Source organism: Dendrobates tinctorius, unplaced genomic scaffold (genome assembly GCF_039654945.1).
Source record: "Dendrobates tinctorius isolate UK_male_01 unplaced genomic scaffold, ASM3965494v1 ptg000030l, whole genome shotgun sequence".
Taxonomy (NCBI): domain Eukaryota; kingdom Metazoa; phylum Chordata; class Amphibia; order Anura; family Dendrobatidae; genus Dendrobates; species Dendrobates tinctorius.
The window spans coordinates 13,477,412-13,494,979 of record NW_027361698.1 but is presented as its reverse complement, the minus strand read 5'-3'; the positions used below and the strand labels follow the sequence as shown (position 1 = coordinate 13,494,979).

Here is a 17,568-nt window from a genome sequence, read left to right as displayed (position 1 = left end):
TAAAACATAAATGCATTTGGGGTACAGCATATATTTAGATTTTAATAGCTTGTATTTTACACACATAGCATCATTTAATTTCCAAATGATGCAACATTTCTTACCACCTCCTACCGACCAAACTGACAGAAATTCTCTTTGTTACTGCACAATTGCAAAACTTAAAGGGATAGTTCAGGCAGAAGCTATCGAAGTCCTATACATAGAACAGGTCATAACCATGAGATCTGTGGGGTTCTGACACCCCTATCTGTTGAAAACAGATCCAGTGGCCATTGGATGAAAGCCCAACCAGAGCTGTTTTCACTTGATCGTTGGGGGTATGGTTTTTGAAACTCACATCGATCTCAAATTGATGACGTATTTACAGATAGGTCATCAATAATGTCTCACAAGACAACCACTTTAGCCTTCTTTACAATCTGTTTTTCATATGCCTCACAATACATCTGTCATCAGCAAACTGTGTATTTTATCTTTTGTGTAATTTTAAAGACGCTGTCCAGTAAAAACAAGTCATCTTACAGTAAGCTCCTTAATGATCTGATTGCTGGGACTATCACCAGTAAGTAGAATTGGAATTTTTATCCCTGATGGGGAATTTTTTTCCTCATTACAAAATGGAAATGCTGGTCGGAGTAGACAACCGCACAATTAATTCTATACAGGGCTGCCAGAAAAGGCAATGCAGTGTTCGGTAGCCCTATTGGGAATGAATGAAGCAGCAATTGAGCTATTCCATCCTAACAGGGATTAAAGAGACCCGTTATTCTGATCAGTGTATATCCTAGCTCTCGGACCCCAATGATTAATAAGTTGCCACCTGTACTTCATATAGAAGAAAATTTGTTTTCAATGGAAACCTCTTTAAACCCCATCTTTTTGACTGTCTCAGCTTTCATGAGATGATGCAACTGTAATGTCTTCTGACATCTCTGCATGGTTTCCCCTTCCACCCTCCATGCGGTGATGCAAGCATATTCACTGCCCAAGCCCAGGTGTAATCCTAGGGGTGCTCCTGCCTCTTGCTCCCTGCTTCTATTCACGCTGCACAGAGTGTCATTGGCGCAACTAGAATGCGTGTGCATGCTCCTCTGTTCTGGTGCTTCGTTGGGGATGACTGAGTCACAGGAGGTGTCTGGTCCCCATATGTCCAGATCAGTCAGCAGTGTCACCATCTACTCCACTAGGTCTGCTAATTGCCGATTCGCTTTGTGCTGGTGTCTCGAAGGAAGGGAGGTGGAGGCGATATCCCCACATAGTCCCAACGATTGTTCCAATGATCTGGCCCCCGGAACCTCTCCACCTCGTGGGCTTGTCATCTTGGTGACCAGGCTGAAGATGGACCCAGAGGAGGTATCTTCAGTTTCTAGTAGGTCTGGTGATGAGATCGTCAAGCTGGTGGCAACTTACAAGTCTCAGCCATCCATCAACCAGGCGGAGGAGCTCCAGTTGGTCTTTGAATTTTCTGGCATGGTACTTGATCTCTATGAATGGAGAGAGACTTTTCAATACACAGTTCCTGGTACTCTGCCTGCTCTGTCCTTTGCTGAGGATGGCTTGAGGGAAAGAAGCACCTTAGTAGTGAAGATTGTGAGAGATGTCTCTTTTCTTCTAGTAGACATAAGAAGTCATTCTCTGTTATGAATGAGTCACCGAAGGAGGAAAAAAACAAAAATACAAGCTAAGTCCAGAAAACCAGAGAGGTTGGTAGCTATCGGATTGCAGACCCCTGATCCTATCCACAACAGCTAACAGTAGCCATGGGGGGTTCCTACGATGCCCTAGACCCCTCGATCACAGCCGGAGAACTAAATAGGCCTAAAGAAAGAAAGGGGAAATCTAAACTGCCCCAGAGCAGACCCCAAAGCAATAGGCAGTCCCCAACATATAATGACGGTGAAGCAAGATGAAAACACTAACACAGATAGAAAGATAGGTTGAGCAAACGATGGAGCCCATGCTAACTAAAAAGGACAGGAAAGAAAAGCTGCTGTCTGCAATCCGCAAAAAGCCCTACCAAAAAATGTCCCAACCGTCTGATAGGAAAAACAGGCCCTGAAGTCGCTAGGACTTCAAAAAGACTATATCAGCACTCAGGTAAATTCTGAAGACAGAGCAAGGAGACAAACTGATCAGAGACAAAAATGGAACTCAGCACACCCCCGACCGAGGATGGCTGAACTCCAAAAAACAAGGTAAACAAAACTAATAAGTTCACTAGCAGAGCAAAAACTTATCTTTGGGAAGCAGGAATCAGACTGGTCTCCAAGAATCCAGCAGAGAAATCACCAGCGACTCACAAGGGCGTCGGCTGCCTTATATCCAGTCAGAATTTCCTGTTACCCAGTCATCATCTACCAGATCAGGTGTTTGGTAATCAGCCTCACTACCTTCCTTCACCAGAAGAGGGAGTTCATCAGACATCGACGGTGAAGGGGAAAATGAACTCACAACAATTCTCCTAATGAGAAGTCATGAGAGTCCTTGAAGAGGTGTGAGCCTATAACTTCTCTGCAGAAAGTCCTCACGGGCTTGAAGAAGAGGGAATGTAAAGGTGGAGTATTATAACATCTGTTGGTATCTCTGCATTGTTTCCCCTTCCCCCTCTATGTGGTGCCGTCAACTTACCGCCCTGGCTTCAAAGTGGTCCTTGGCATGCTCCTGCCTCTTGCTACTTGCTTCTGTGCATGTTGAACAGAGTTAGCGGCAACTAGTACGCACATGCACATACTCCCTGCTCTTAAAGGGGCAGCACACGCGTATACTAAATACCCTCAGCTTGTTGCTGGAAGGCATTTAGTATAATGTAGTACATCTGTTAGATGGCTCCCAACCAAAAGCTGGGAGGCATCTTGTATAAAAGACTCCCTCACCCCTAGAGAGTCGCCTGAGCAACCACTATACTTTAGTGTTAGGGTTGTGCAACTATATGTTGGCAGGCCCCTCGTTCTTGGTCTGATTACCTTGTTCCCATATCCTGTGTCCCGTTAGCTCAGTATAGTTAGTTCTTGGTCCTGTGTCTGCTTTGGCTGTGTCTGTACCCTGAAACTGCATCAGCGTTACCTGAACTGTTTCCTGAGATCAGTGGGTCTAACCTACCCCTGTGCCTGTCCAGTCTGAACCCATCCCTGTGGCAGTCTCGTCTGCTCTCTGGAGACTGCATAGTCTAAACCTGTCGCAGTGGCCATCCTGTCTGCTATCCCGAGACTGCATAGTCTGAACCTGTCCATGTGGCCATCCCGTCTGCTATCCTGAGACTGGACAGTCTGAACCTGTCCATGTGACCATCCCATCTGCTATCCGGTGACTGCACTGTCTGAACCTGTCCTAAGTTGCCCTCCTGCCTGCATGGTTTGAACTCATCTCTAGTTACAATCCTGTTTGCACAGTCTGAACTTGTCCCAGTGGATGTTCTGCTCTGTCCAAGAGTCTAAATTAACGGCTTAGACTCTTGAGGGCAACTGCTACTGCCAGATGCAGTTCTGGAGTGATACCTAGCAGCTACCTGCCAGACAAGCCTAGCCTCACCACTAGAGGCTTCAATGAGCACCAAGGTAGCTGCTTAGTCACCCCACTCCAGGATAGGTCTGATATGTGGCACAGTGGGTCCACGAAATACGTGAGTCACCTTCGTGCGTGACAGCAACCTGTTGTTTTACAATTTCTGGAAGTCAATAAATGAAACATTTCATTTCCTGAGTGAGGTGTCTTTATTTACCACCCACTTTCTGCTTGTTCACATCACTGAAAAAAATTAAAATGTGCAATATTTTAGTTATGTTATGATCAGCAGGGACTATATTTAACTTAAGGCTGTAAATTAGTTTTGTATCACTGTGGTTTCTGTGAGAAGCAGCATTTTAAAGAGGATCTGATGGCTCTTCAAAACTGTCTTTGCTAGTAAATAATATAAATTTCTCATAATGCTACAATTATCTCTCTATATAAAAATGAATATGTGTGTGTGTATCACCAACCAATCACAAAGCATCTTTCATTTCACCAGAGCTGGTTAAAAGAAGCTGAGCTGTGATTGGTTGCTATGACCAACAGTTTCCCACTTGACAACACCTCAGCAGACACTGACATGGTGGGAGAAATATAGCATCCCTGGGAACATATGCTCCGAGCCATTGTCTGCCCCCCTGAAAGGAGCAGAGAGCACATGACAGAAATGAATCCCCCCTCCCGTGCCCATATCCCCATCACACATCTTCCATCCCGTAGGCACATCTTCCCTCTTAAAGGGATTGTTGGTATGGAAGTAAGAGCAAATCCATCCAGAGCTTTGGTTTTGACCCCAGGCCTCTCTTAAAGGGATCCCCGGTATGGAAGTTAGGACCATTCCACTCAGTTCTGTGGTTCTGATCCCAGGCTCTCTTAAAGGGATCATTGGTATGGAATTTAGGGCAAATCCACTCTGCGCTTTGGTACTGACCCCAGGCCCTTCTTAAAGGGATCTCCGGTATGGAAGTCAGGGCAAATCCATCCAGTGCTTTAATTCTGACCCCAGGCCTCTCTTAAAGGGATCCCCGGTATGGAAATCAGGGCAATTGCCTTCAAATGCTCTGGTACTGACCCCAGGCTCTTTTAAAGGGATCTCCTGTATGGAAGTAAGGGCAAATCCCTCGGCGCTCTGATTCTGACCCCAGGGTTCTGTTAAAGGGATCATTGGTATGCAAGTCAGGGCAAATCCACTCATGGTTCTGATCCTCTGATCCCAGGCTCTCTTAAAGGGATCCCCGGTATGGAAATTAGGGCAAATCCACTCAGCGCTCTGGTTCTGACCCAAGTTCCCTCTTAAAGGGATCCTCGGTACGGAAGTGAGGGAAAATCCACTCTGCGCTTTGGTACTGACCCCAGGTCTCTCTTAAAGGGATCTCTGGTATGGCAGGTAGGGTAAATCCCTCAGCGCTCTGATTTTCACCCCAGGCTTCTATTAAAGGGATCATTGGTATGGAAGTCAGGGCAAATCCACTCAGCGCTCTGGCTCTGACTCCAGGCTGACGGGATGATGTGGGATATTAGTGGTAGTTGTCCGGTGGCTCTGGCTGATCGGATGATGTGGGATATTAGGAGTAGTAGTCTAGTTGCTCTGGCTGACGGGATGATGTGGGATGTTATGGGTAGTAGTCCGGTAGCTCTGGCTGATGGGATGATGTGGGATATTAGTGGTAGTAGTACAATGGCTCTGGCTGATGGGATGATGTGGGATATTAGGAGTAGTAGTCCAGTGGCTCTGGCTGATGGGATGATGTGGGATATTATGGGTAGTAGTCCGGTAGCTCTGGCTGACGGGATGATGTGGGATATTATTGTGAATGTGTCTATGCAGAGTGGGCGGTGCTCTACACTCAGCTTTATATGTATACTTACATATAATCATTATAATTTGTTATAACTAACCGTAGTTAGTTACTACGCCCGGGCAGCGCCTGGCTCTTCAGCTAGTAGATAATATTTTCTGATAACCTACATTTTAACATTCTTTTGTTATTCCTTTTAGAAATGTATAAATAAATTGCCCACTGGCTGTTATCAGTTGAGGAAGTTGCTCCTACACAGACTGACACTGTCCAGTCAATGCTGTTAGTGCCAGACTCAGTAGAAATACACTCCTTTTACAAGAGGAAGAATAACGCCCAAATGTCTGCTTATTCATGTTTCTTTTTTTTGAGGAATAGCAAAGGAACAACACATAATAAAAAATAATAAAAATAATTTTATATTTTTAGTGAATGCAAGTATTTACTAAAACAGACCTGTCAGGAGACCTGACGGGGACCAATTTAGGCTTCTCCATTCGAGCTCGAAGCATTTCTCTGAAGCTGTAGCAGCTCTAATACTCTTGATTCCAGACAGCTTTAATGCGACTGTGTTCCTGATGATGCAGAGGCAAAGCTGCCTTTTAGGGCTTGTTCAGATGATCATATGCATCAGATGAGTGCTATCCTATGTGTTTTATTTGATATCACTCGGATCAGTGTTACTCTAAGGCCAGGGTCACACTTGCGAGAGACTCACAAGAGTCTCGTGTCTCAATACCCAGCATTGCCGCCGGCTCTTGGGATCGGAGTGTGCAGCTGCATACATTTCTATACAGCTGAGCGCTCCAGTCCGAGTGCTGGTGGCAGTGTCGGGTATTGAGAAGCGAGACTTTTGTGAGTTTCTCACAAGTGTGACCCCACCCTTAGCTGATCTGCATTTTTTCATCTTGCCAATTCAACATGAGTGAAAAAATTGCAGCATGCTGTGATTGGCAGTGAAAATCGGACGTCTTGCACCCATTCGAGACTATGGTTGTGTGGAAATCATTGGACTGCACTTGGAAGAAACTTGAGTGCATACCAATTTCCACAGAATGGAGATGATGGAGAAATATTGTTCTCCATCTTCTCCTCATAGTGTGCTCCGATTCTCTCATTGGAGAGAATTGGAGCAGATTATGCAGACACCTGGATCAAACTCTGATCAGTGTTTGATCAGAGTGTCATTTGTATAATCGCCTTAATTCTCTAAGATAAGAGATTCAATTGTCATGTGAGGAAGCCCTTACTTTTACATCAGGAACATCAACATCAAACTGGTCCGAACTATCAATCAGTCAATCAGTAACATAGTCTTCTGGTGATCCTGAAGGCCGAGGATCAACCCTTTAAGTAAAGGAATAAAATTTAATATGCTGTTTGTAAATTCAAAATCAATTTACAGACAATTTATCATGAAGTTTTAATGACCAGGCTGAATGTTCCATGCTATCCACCCCCAAACAGTGTCTGCAGCCGAAGGAATTATGACACACACTGGTCTCTGGGATAACAGTTGCTTTTACTTCAGCAGGAATGGGAATTATAACTTGGAACAAATAAGGAACAGTCTCTCATCGGTAGTCCATGGCAATTACAGTTCACACTTAGATGGTGAGATGTGATTGGGGTCTGGAGCTTTAAGAGCACAGGACAATGTCTTTTGGTATTTTACAGAGGGAGGGAGGCGCAGCAATTAGAGGTTACAGACCTGTACTTGGGGTTAACTCCACAGTGTGTCACGGCACGTGCACAAGTTCTTATAGGTCAATGTAGAAACTGTGGTGAATCCAGTCAGAAATACTTTACAAGTAGTGAATCCTGTCAGCAATACTTTAGATGTGGTTAATCCTGTCAGCAATACTTTAGATGTGAATCCTGTCGGCAATACTTTAGATGTGGCGAATCCTGTCAGCAATACTTTAGATGTGGTGAATCCGGTCAGCAATACTTTAGATGTGGTGAATCCTGACAGCAATAGAATGATGTCTGTACAGGTTAGAGGGAACTCAGGCTTTTACACCTGCAGGAGATCTTGAGGTAAAAACCTCCTCCTCGTATGTTCTGCTCTCCCTGAAGGCATCTCTCAGACTAAAGAACATTCTAGACTTGCCTGGAAAACAGCTTCTCCTATTGACCATGTGACTAGGAGCTGGCCAAAAGGAGACTGAATTCACATCTCAGGTCCTTACAAAATAATAATTCAGTCATTGTACACTTTCACCATTAGATGTGACAGAACACAGCAAACAAGAAATGTATTGTTTCTAAAATGAAGGTGAGTAGAAATGGAGAATTACAGCTCACAAATAATGTAGAGAGCCAGTTAGAGAGTGAGCAGTAGTGTACAGAAGCTACTCACAATTCAGTATTACTTAAAGGGACAGACACACTCTGGACTGGGTCACTACTTAGTACTGTCTCAGTATTGAATGTTGAATGCAAATAGTGCCATTTTGACTGTCAAAACTGTATAAGTAAGACTGTGAGAAATAATATCATGTATACCCCAGTTTAATTCTTATCTTCTTTATTAAAATATTTTAGCTAATGGGTTACAAGACTGAAAACATCAAGCAACATTGATAATTTTGTAAGGCACTTTCTGTAGAGTGAGCAGTATCTTATTAAGTTGTATCCAGTTAGCATGAAGCACTCTAATTATCTACCTTGCCGCTAGTAGAAATTATATCATATACTAATCCAGACAGCAGGACCACTGGGATTTGGTAATATTAGAATATTTAAGAATGAGATGACACATTAGCAATCAACTACAAGAACCTTGAGATCTTGGAACAAGGACACAGTAAATTGAAAAAAGTGCCTTCACACATACAACTCTTAGGATGATAATGGGAAACCCATGAATATTTCCACAGTTAAGAAGAAAATTAATAAAGAAAACTAACTGCTATTTCATTTTAGGCCTTATTTATGTAAAGGCTAAAAAAGGAGCAATTCGTCTTATCAGCATCCTCATTTTTCATAAATAGGCCAATTTATAGGCAATTCAGCTCTTTAATAGCATCCGGAAATGGTGGATATTTTTTTTTTAATTTAAGGATACCTAATAAAGAAGTCTTTATAATGCACATTAGAAATTGGAAAAATTATTTTATAAAAGGTACTTTTCACAAGGTGTTTCTAGCTATAATTATGGGGGTTATGTGGGACATTGCTTATTTTTTTTACCATGGCCTAAGATTTAGCAGGCGTGTAGCTGCCCAGCGCTGATTTCTGCCAATTTACAGAGGTCAAAGACAGCTACTGCCAGTGAATATGCTGCTTTATTTGGCATCTCTTCTACAAATCAGCTCTTCCTCTTCTGGACTGCTTTATCAATGGGGTGTCACTGCCGATGCCATGCCGATTGACAGCTTGCTACCCGGAAATAGGCAGTGGGGAACCAGTGATGTGGCATTGACAGAACAGAGCTGAAAAAGCTGTTCTGTTGACATCATGTCACTGACAGCCACAAAATCATTTGGAGGGGCGGTCCATGACTGCTGAGAGCCGACAGAGATTGGCATCAGGCTGAACTGCTTGCCTGTAAAATCTTTGCCTCATTTTTCCCAGATAACCTCTTTAAAAACATTCACCAAGAAAGTCATTTTTTCACACATTCAACTGTTATTGTGACAGATGTCCAATCACCCTTAGAATAACATTACAAAAAATGATAAGGCATGCAATACCTTATTACTGGAAGGCAGTGTATGAATTAGCTCAAGCGTCTTCAATGCATCATAAAGTAAGAAACAGAAATTAGAATCGGTGTGAACCGATCCTTGTAAATAACTTCTTGACAGATGGCATACTCTTCTTTTGATTAGCAAGGTGTTAGGAATCTGGGTTCTATGATGCCTATGCGGGAATCCAGATTCTCACATTTGTCTCCAGAGGCTAAGTTCTTTTTCCAGCTTCTGAGCATGCCCACGAGACGAGCTCCCATTGGAGTTCAGGAGTCAGGTGCTCAGGTCCTGCTCCTGATTTCATTGGCTTAGCTCAGGGCTCTGGAGATTTCCGGCAGGTCCCGCATGCTATAAAAAGTGCGCATGGCCGTTCTGCCATGCGCTAGTATTTTTATACTGCTGCTGTGTGAATGGTGATGGATGCTTGGACTGGTGACTGACTCATTAAGAAACCCCTTCCCTTGGTTATTACATCTGTGTGAGTGAGTGGTATTCTGTCAGCACCTGCGCTAACGCCAACGCGCACAAGCTCCATCTTCCAGCAGCTTAGCGTCCTGCATCGCGCTTGCGATATTTGCGGTTGCAGCCTTTCCAGGCGTGCGCAGTTGCGACGCCGAGCACACGTGTACACGGTAAGTCCGCTCGGTTGTAGTGACTATCCTGTGCTGTTAACAGGCTCAGCGACACTATTTTGTGTTATTTTTTCCTGCAGCTCTGTGTGCTTCAACAGGACTTGCCTTATTGCATCTGGTGAGTTAGAACCCTGTGCATATTAGTGCTCTGCCTCTCCCAGCAGCGGATTTGTCATCCACCGCACGGTGGACCCCGAGTGGCAAAGGCACTTTAATTATTTATTTTTTTAGTGCCTTCCGCCACTCCTAACAGAAGGCTGGTGCGATGTGACATGTGCATCACACCAGAACAACAGCATCATGCCAGGTCAGCTAATCAGAAGAAAAGCTGGGTATGCCAATAGGTAAGAATAATTTTCCAGGTATTATTTTGCACCAACTTTTATTTCTGTCTTTTACTGTATGGAGCATTGAAACAGACTGGACTATTTCATACGCTATCTTCCAGTAAAACGTGTGGTGTAGTGACCACTGTGTCCGCTAGGGGGCGCTTTGTGGGTGTTCCAGGATGGATGGATAGCCATGTCCAGAGTGGTAACAGGAGCAGGGTCCTAAATAACCGTTATGTATCCCAAGGTGGGTGGCCTTGGGATGAAGGCTTGATTATGTGCTGATCAGCAGAGCTGATCTTTTGTTCCAATGTGAAAAGCCTTCAGGTGATTGGTGAGACGGGTGGTATCAATCACCTACAAACCCACCGAGTATTTAAAACGCCCATAGTAAAGTTATATGTGTGTGAATGGCTGTATGACCTGCAATGAGGTCATAGTCTTATGATTCGGTGGACGTGACTACGGACCATATAAAGTGACCAGGGTAGGTCACATGAGTGAATGCTTGGACCCGGTTGGTCCGTATGCAAGGTCTTGTCTGGCTGACGTGTCTGCCTTCCAGAGTGCACGGGGAGACGTGTGTCTGATAGTTCCCTGGAGGGAATGAACGTCTGCACTGAGAAGCAGCCATGAGGTAACCCAGACAGAGGATATAACTGTGAGGCTAGAGAGCCTGCATACCGGACATAGCAAAGCCTGTGTGACCGCAGGATTAACAGAGCAGAGCTCTGTCATGGGCGTCATGCTGTATTAATATGAACTTTCTGTTACTATTGATGGTTTATGCTGCATAATAAACCGAATGGACTGAGTTATGTTGAGAAACCTGTGCCGGACCTGATTTATCAGCTGCCTAGCGAGTATCCCCTACCTGACTGACAAGGGCTACCTTACAAAAGGTTTACAAAGTTTTCTTTTTCTTTCCCATATTCTAGCCAGCAGCCACAGATTGCAGACCTTGCTGCTGTACCAGGTCTTGCATATCGATTCACACTAACTTAACATAAACTCAAATTTTACATCTGAACATAAATTGGTCTTCATCAAGTTTATTAGCCTCTTTGAATGAATTTCCCATATGTGTCGATGTTTTACCAGTGTGTATGGTAAATACATATACCATTGACAAAGTGTGAGATCAGAAATATATATTATTTTTAAAAGGAACCTGTCACCAGGTTTTCCCATTATAAACTAAAGCCACCACTACCTTTATCGCCACTTATTAACCCGTAAGTGAAGTCTGTGCCAGCAAATGTGCATAACAGAACCTTGCCCTGCCCTGATGTGCTTGCGCAGGCCTGCGCTTCAACTGTGCAAGTACAATATTTTCAGCACTCTGTGGATGACATAGGATGCAGCATATGCATTAATGAAGCCAGGAAGATGCATTTGTACCCATTAAGGAGGGGCAGAGAAAAGAAAAAGATGCCAATCAGACCAGACCGTGTCTTACACCAGAAGAATATAGGGTATTTTTTGGCCTATGCAGGGGGAGTTCAGGACTTAGATACAGGTCAATAGACTGCAGTAATAGAGCAGATAAAGTTGGTGGCTTTAGTTAATAATGTGAAAACCTGGACACAGGTTCACTTTAAGTTACAGGATATTTGCATATGTTAAGGATCTGCCGCAAAAAATTGTGAAGCAAAACATCTCTTGGCAGGAAAAATACAGCATAAAATATTCAAACTTCTGATGTGTTTTTTGTATGCGTTTTTTTCCCTATTAATTTTATCAGCTGAAGAACGCTGCCCTGAATGTATTACAATTGGTTGAAGGATAGGAGTAGTTGTCTACACTGCTGTGTTAGATTTAAAAAAATCTGGAGGACATAATAATGAATTGTACCATTCAGTTCATTCTCAACGCACTTCGAAGTTCAACAAACTTTGTCATTAGGAGAACAGCGATTTTTCTGAAGAAGTTGGTTCAACTTCGAAATGCATTTACAATAAACTGCATGGTACAATCCATAATTTCATTCCCCAGATTTTTTTTAAACTAGCACAGCAGCGCGGACTAATACTCCTATGCTCCAACAAATTCTTCAGGACGGCAGGATCTCCCGACCTGAGAATACTGCAGAAGCTGTGATAGTTTGACTCCTCAGTTTTGGTGTAAGGGAGGGACAGGACTGTAGTCATAACCTGTATTACTGTAGCAGCTGTGTCCAGTCCTTCCCCTACATGAAATAATACTCTTCTCCTTGGCTTACCTGCATCTCCAGATTCAGTTTCACCCGGGCACTTCCCAGGCCATAACGGTCCCTCTTCTAGGCGACTCACATCAATGGAGACACAGTCCGAGACAACTTTAACACTTTCTTTACTTAAGATTTCATACATTACAACCACAGTTGGTACATCATAACATTTGCTTGCTTCCTCATCTATCCCTTGATTGCTGTCACTTCTGTGCAGTACACGCCGGGAGCGAACTGTCTCAGACTACTTCCCAGTTCCTTCCTTGCCTGACCTTGCTATAATGTAATTTCTTTCAGCCTGTTTCGCCGCAGACACAAATTCATCAGTCACTACATTTGGTGGCCCCTGGTGAAACATCCGTCCCTTCTGTACCGATCTCGTCGAAGCTCCAACTCCCTTCATCTCCTTAGTCCAGCCAACTTCTGCCCTAAAAGTATTGGCCCAGGCAATCAGACACCATATCTTCCTTTTCCTATACTGACCCACTATGAAGACCAGCAGTGGCCGTGGGTAACGTGGGCTATAACGACTTCATTCTCCCTTGAGAAAGCCACTTGGGCAGTGGCGATACGCGTGGGGTTTGTTCCCCCCACTACTTCAACCCACACATGCACCATGCACTTTATTTTTTGGTGTACCACCAGGTCTGCAAGGGTCTTTGATTGCTCTGGCCCCTAGGTTTCCTTTCCTCTCTGGTAACGTATGGTGGTTCTTGCATTGATTCAAACCACTTCAGGGAGTTCTGGGACTTCTGTATATTGGCTTGGTGCTGTGAATAGCCTCATTTTCTGCACATATAAATTGGTAGCATTGAATTATTCCTAATCTTATACATGTTCCTTATGTGCTGTTTTACATGTCAGTATACATTCTGCCTCTACATGTGGGGTTTTGTTGTTGTGGAGGGTTACTATATCATTATTACATGATATGATCTGTTCATGCTTTTGCATTTTTAATTGATTTTATGGGCTAGTGTTGCATCATGTGTGTATTTTTCTTTTGTTCAATAAAGATTTTTTGATTACTATATGCACTATTTGGGTGGTGTTCCCTTTTCATGGGCAAGTTGCTTTCCCTTTTCACTCAAGTACTTTTCCATTAACATGCCCTAGGCGAACCCCCTTTGTCATTCCTTATCACAGCCAGCTGTGCCCTCCTTTTTTTTTTGTTTTACTCCTCTGTGGGCTATAACGACTTAACGTTACGTGGTTTCTGAGCTGTCCAGGTCTATAGCCCATGTGGACACTTGGGCGCCCTGGCCCCATCTGACTCAACCTCTTCAGCACTAACCCTAACTCCCAGCAGCCCCTCCTACAATTAACCCTCTATAAACATTTTATCAGGCCCCACTAGTATACCCTCATCTAGTGGCCCACAACATAATTACATCTACTGGGTCTATGGTGAAACTATTCACTAAGAGTGCCTTCCTCTAATGTCCCAGGAAAGGATGCACTAACTTTCCTTTAATTGAACATGTACAAAAGGCATATAATATCTGCAATAGTATAATACAAGAATACAATGCAATATATTACAGGTTTCTATAAAATGGTAACTAGTGTTGAGCATTCCGATACCGCAAGTATCGGGTATCGGCCGATACTTGCTGTATCGGAATTCCGATACCGACTTCCGATATTTTTTCAATATCGGAATTCGGCATCGGAATCGGAAGTTCAGTTGATTGACGGCCTGACGTCATCATGATGCGCGGTGTGTGCGCATCATGATGCGCCGTCATTTCGGGCCTTCCGGGGGTCTCTGCCGGCCTGCCGGGGGGCTGTGTGGACTGCCCGGGGTCTGTACCGGCCTGCCGGGGGGCTGTGCCGGCCTGCCGGTGGTCTGTGCACCCTGTGGGGGTCTGTACCGGCCTGCCGGGGGGCTGTGCCGGCCTGCCGGGGGGCTGTGCTGATGTCCGGGGGTCTGTGCAAGCATCGTCCGATGGGACTACAAGTCCCATCGGGCGATGCCTGCTACCATGACAGTGATTGACACATTAGCCAATGATGGGACAGTAGTAGTCCCATCATCCGGCTAATGTGTTAAATGTTAAAAAAAAAAAAAAAAAAAAAAAAATACTACATGCATGCTACATACATACTACATGCATGCTACATATATACTACATACATACTACATACATGCTACATACATACTGCATGCTACATACATACTACATACATACTACATACATACTACATACATACTACATATATACTACATACATACTACATACATGCTACATACATACTGCATGCTACATACATACTACATACATACATACTACATACATACTACATACATGCTACATACTGCATGCTACATACATACTACATACATACTACATGCATGCTACATACATACTACATATATACTACATACATACTACATACATGCTACATACATACTGCATGCTACATACATACTACATACATACTACATGCATACTACATATATACTACATACATACTACATACATGCTGCATGCTACATATATACTACATGCTACATACATACTACATGCATGCTACATACATACTACATATATACTACATGCATGCTACATACATACTACATACTACATATATACTACATACATACTACATATATACTACATACATACTGCATGCTACATACATGCTACATACATACTACATACATACTACATACATACTACATGCATGCTACATGCATGCTACATGCATGCTACATACATACTACATGCATGCTACATACATACCACATACATACTACATGCTACATACATACCACATATATACTACATACATACAATACATTCATACAATACATACATAGACATACAGTACATATAACATAGAGTAACATACTTACCAATACTTGTCACATTGTTCCCCGAAGCCATTGTCTATTCCGGGATAAATATTAACATAACAAACCACAAAAATACTCACCCACGATCCGAAGCAGTCCACGAGTGTGTCCCACGACGATCTTGGGTAGAGAACTGCAGCATCAGATGATGCTGCCGTTCTCTACGGGCTGCAGGAATCCAATGACGGAAGGTAGGTATCCTTCCGCACTGTATTCCTCCGCCACTTAAAAAAAAAAAGTCCCTAGTCTCACTTTATGCCATTGCTGTGTGGGAATTTCCCACACAGCAATGGCATAAAGTGAGACTAGGGACTTTTTTTTTTTAAGTGGCGGAGGAATACAGTGCGGAAGGATACCTACCTTCCGTCATTGGATTCCTGCAGCCCGTAGAGAACGGCAGCATCATCTGATGCTGCAGTTCTCTACCCAAGATCGTCGTGGGACACACTCGTGGACTGCTTCGGATCGTGGGTGAGTATTTTTGTGGTTTGTTATGTTAATATTTATCCCGGAATAGACAATGGCTTCGGGGAACAATGTGACAAGTATTGGTAAGTATGTTACTCTATGTTATATGTACTGTATGTCTATGTATGTATTGTATGAATGTATTGTATGTATGTAGTATATATGTGGTATGTATGTAGCATGTAGTATGTATGTGGTATGTATGTAGCATGCATGTAGTATGTATGTAGCATGCATGTAGTATGCATGTAGTATGTATGTAGTATGTATGTAGTATATATGTAGTATGTAGTATGAATGTAGTATATATGTAGTATGTATGTAGCATGTAGTATGTAGCATGCATGTAGTATATATGTAGTATGTATGTAGTATGTATGTAGCATGCATGTAGTATATATGTAGTATGTAGCATGTAGTATGTATGTAGCATGCATGTAGTATGTAGCATGTAGTATGTATGTAGCATGCATGTAGTATATATGTAGTATGTATGTAGTATGTATGTAGCATGCATGTAGTATGTATGTAGCATGTAGTATGTAGCATGCATGTAGTATATATGTAGTATGTAGAATGTAGTATGTATGTAGCATGCATGTAGTATATATGTGTTATGTATGTAGCATGTAGCATGCATGTAGTATGTATGTAGTATATATGTGGTATGTATGTAGCATGCAGTATGTATGTAGCATGCATGTAGTATATATGTAGTATGTATGTTGCATGTAGTATTTATGTAGTATGAATGTAGCATGTATGTAGTATGTAGTATGAATGTAGCATGTATGTAGTATGCATGTTGTATGTATGTAGCATGTAATTTTTTTTTTTTTTTTTTTTTTACATTTAACACATTAGCCGGATGATGGGACTACTACTGTCCCATCATTGGCTAATGTGTCAATCACTGTCATGGTAGCAGGCATCGCCCGATGGGACTTGTAGTCCCATCGGACGATGCCTGCACAGACCCCCGGAGCCTGCACAGACCACCGGCAGGCCGGCACAGCCCCCCGGCAGGCCGGCACAGCCCCCCGGAGCCTGCACAGCCCCCCGGCAGGCCGGCACAGCCCCCCGGCAGGCCGGCACAGCCCCCCGGAGCCTGCACAGCCCCCCGGCAGGCCGGCACAGCCCCCCGGCAGGCCGGCACAGCCCCCCGGAGCCTGCACAGACCACCGGCAGGCCGGCACAGCCCCCCGGAGCCTGCACAGCCCCCCGGCAGGCCGGCACAGCCCCCCGGCAGGCCGGCACAGCCCCCCGGCAGGCCGGCACAGCCCCCCGGAGCCTGCACAGCCCCCCGGCAGGCCGGCACAGCCCCCCGGCAGGCCGGCACAGCCCCCCGGAGCCTGCACAGACCACCGGCAGGCCGGCACAGACCACCGGAGCCTGCACAGACCCCCTGGCAGGCCGGCACAGCCCCCCGAAAGGCCCGTACAGACCCCAGAGAGGCTGTACAAGGGCAGGAAAGGGTTTTTCTTATTCCGATACCGGAAGTCCCATAGACTTGAATGGGACTTCCGGTATCGGAATCGGCGATACCGATACTTTTTTTAAAGATCGGCCGATACCATCCGATACGATACTTTGAAGTATCGGACGGTATCGCTCAACTCTAATGGTAACACATTCACGTGGCAATACCATAAACAATGAGCAGTAATACATAGTTATACATGTAGCAGTACTGCAGGGAATTATCATGAAACACATTTGTAAACATTAAAAACCAGAAGACAATCAGAGGGAAGAGAAACATGAAAGACATGATATCTCACCCCCTTACAGTGAGTTATAAATACCCTAAAATGTGAGCACATTCCTTAATCTCACACCTAGACTTATTTCTCTACTGGATGAAACTCTATTGCGCTTGGTGTCTCCCCTCCTTTCTGCACTGAAAATATTGACATTCTGCATATTTGAAACTGCATCAAATCTGCAAGGATATAGTAAGGAGTATTTTTCAGAAATCTCATTCATTTTGCTTGTAGTGTAAACCGCAGCATTTTGGTGCAGCAGTTTTGGTGCAGTAATATCGGCTGCAAATACTTAATATTTGC

General features: G+C 43.9%; 1 protein-coding gene across 2 annotated transcripts in view; it reads left to right on the top strand.

Annotated features, from left to right (window-relative positions):
- LOC141086129 (bifunctional heparan sulfate N-deacetylase/N-sulfotransferase 3-like) overlaps positions 1-17,568 on the top strand; it is a 682,308-nt gene that overhangs the window by 25,814 nt on the left and 638,926 nt on the right. The gene's annotated exons all lie outside the window — the stretch shown is intronic.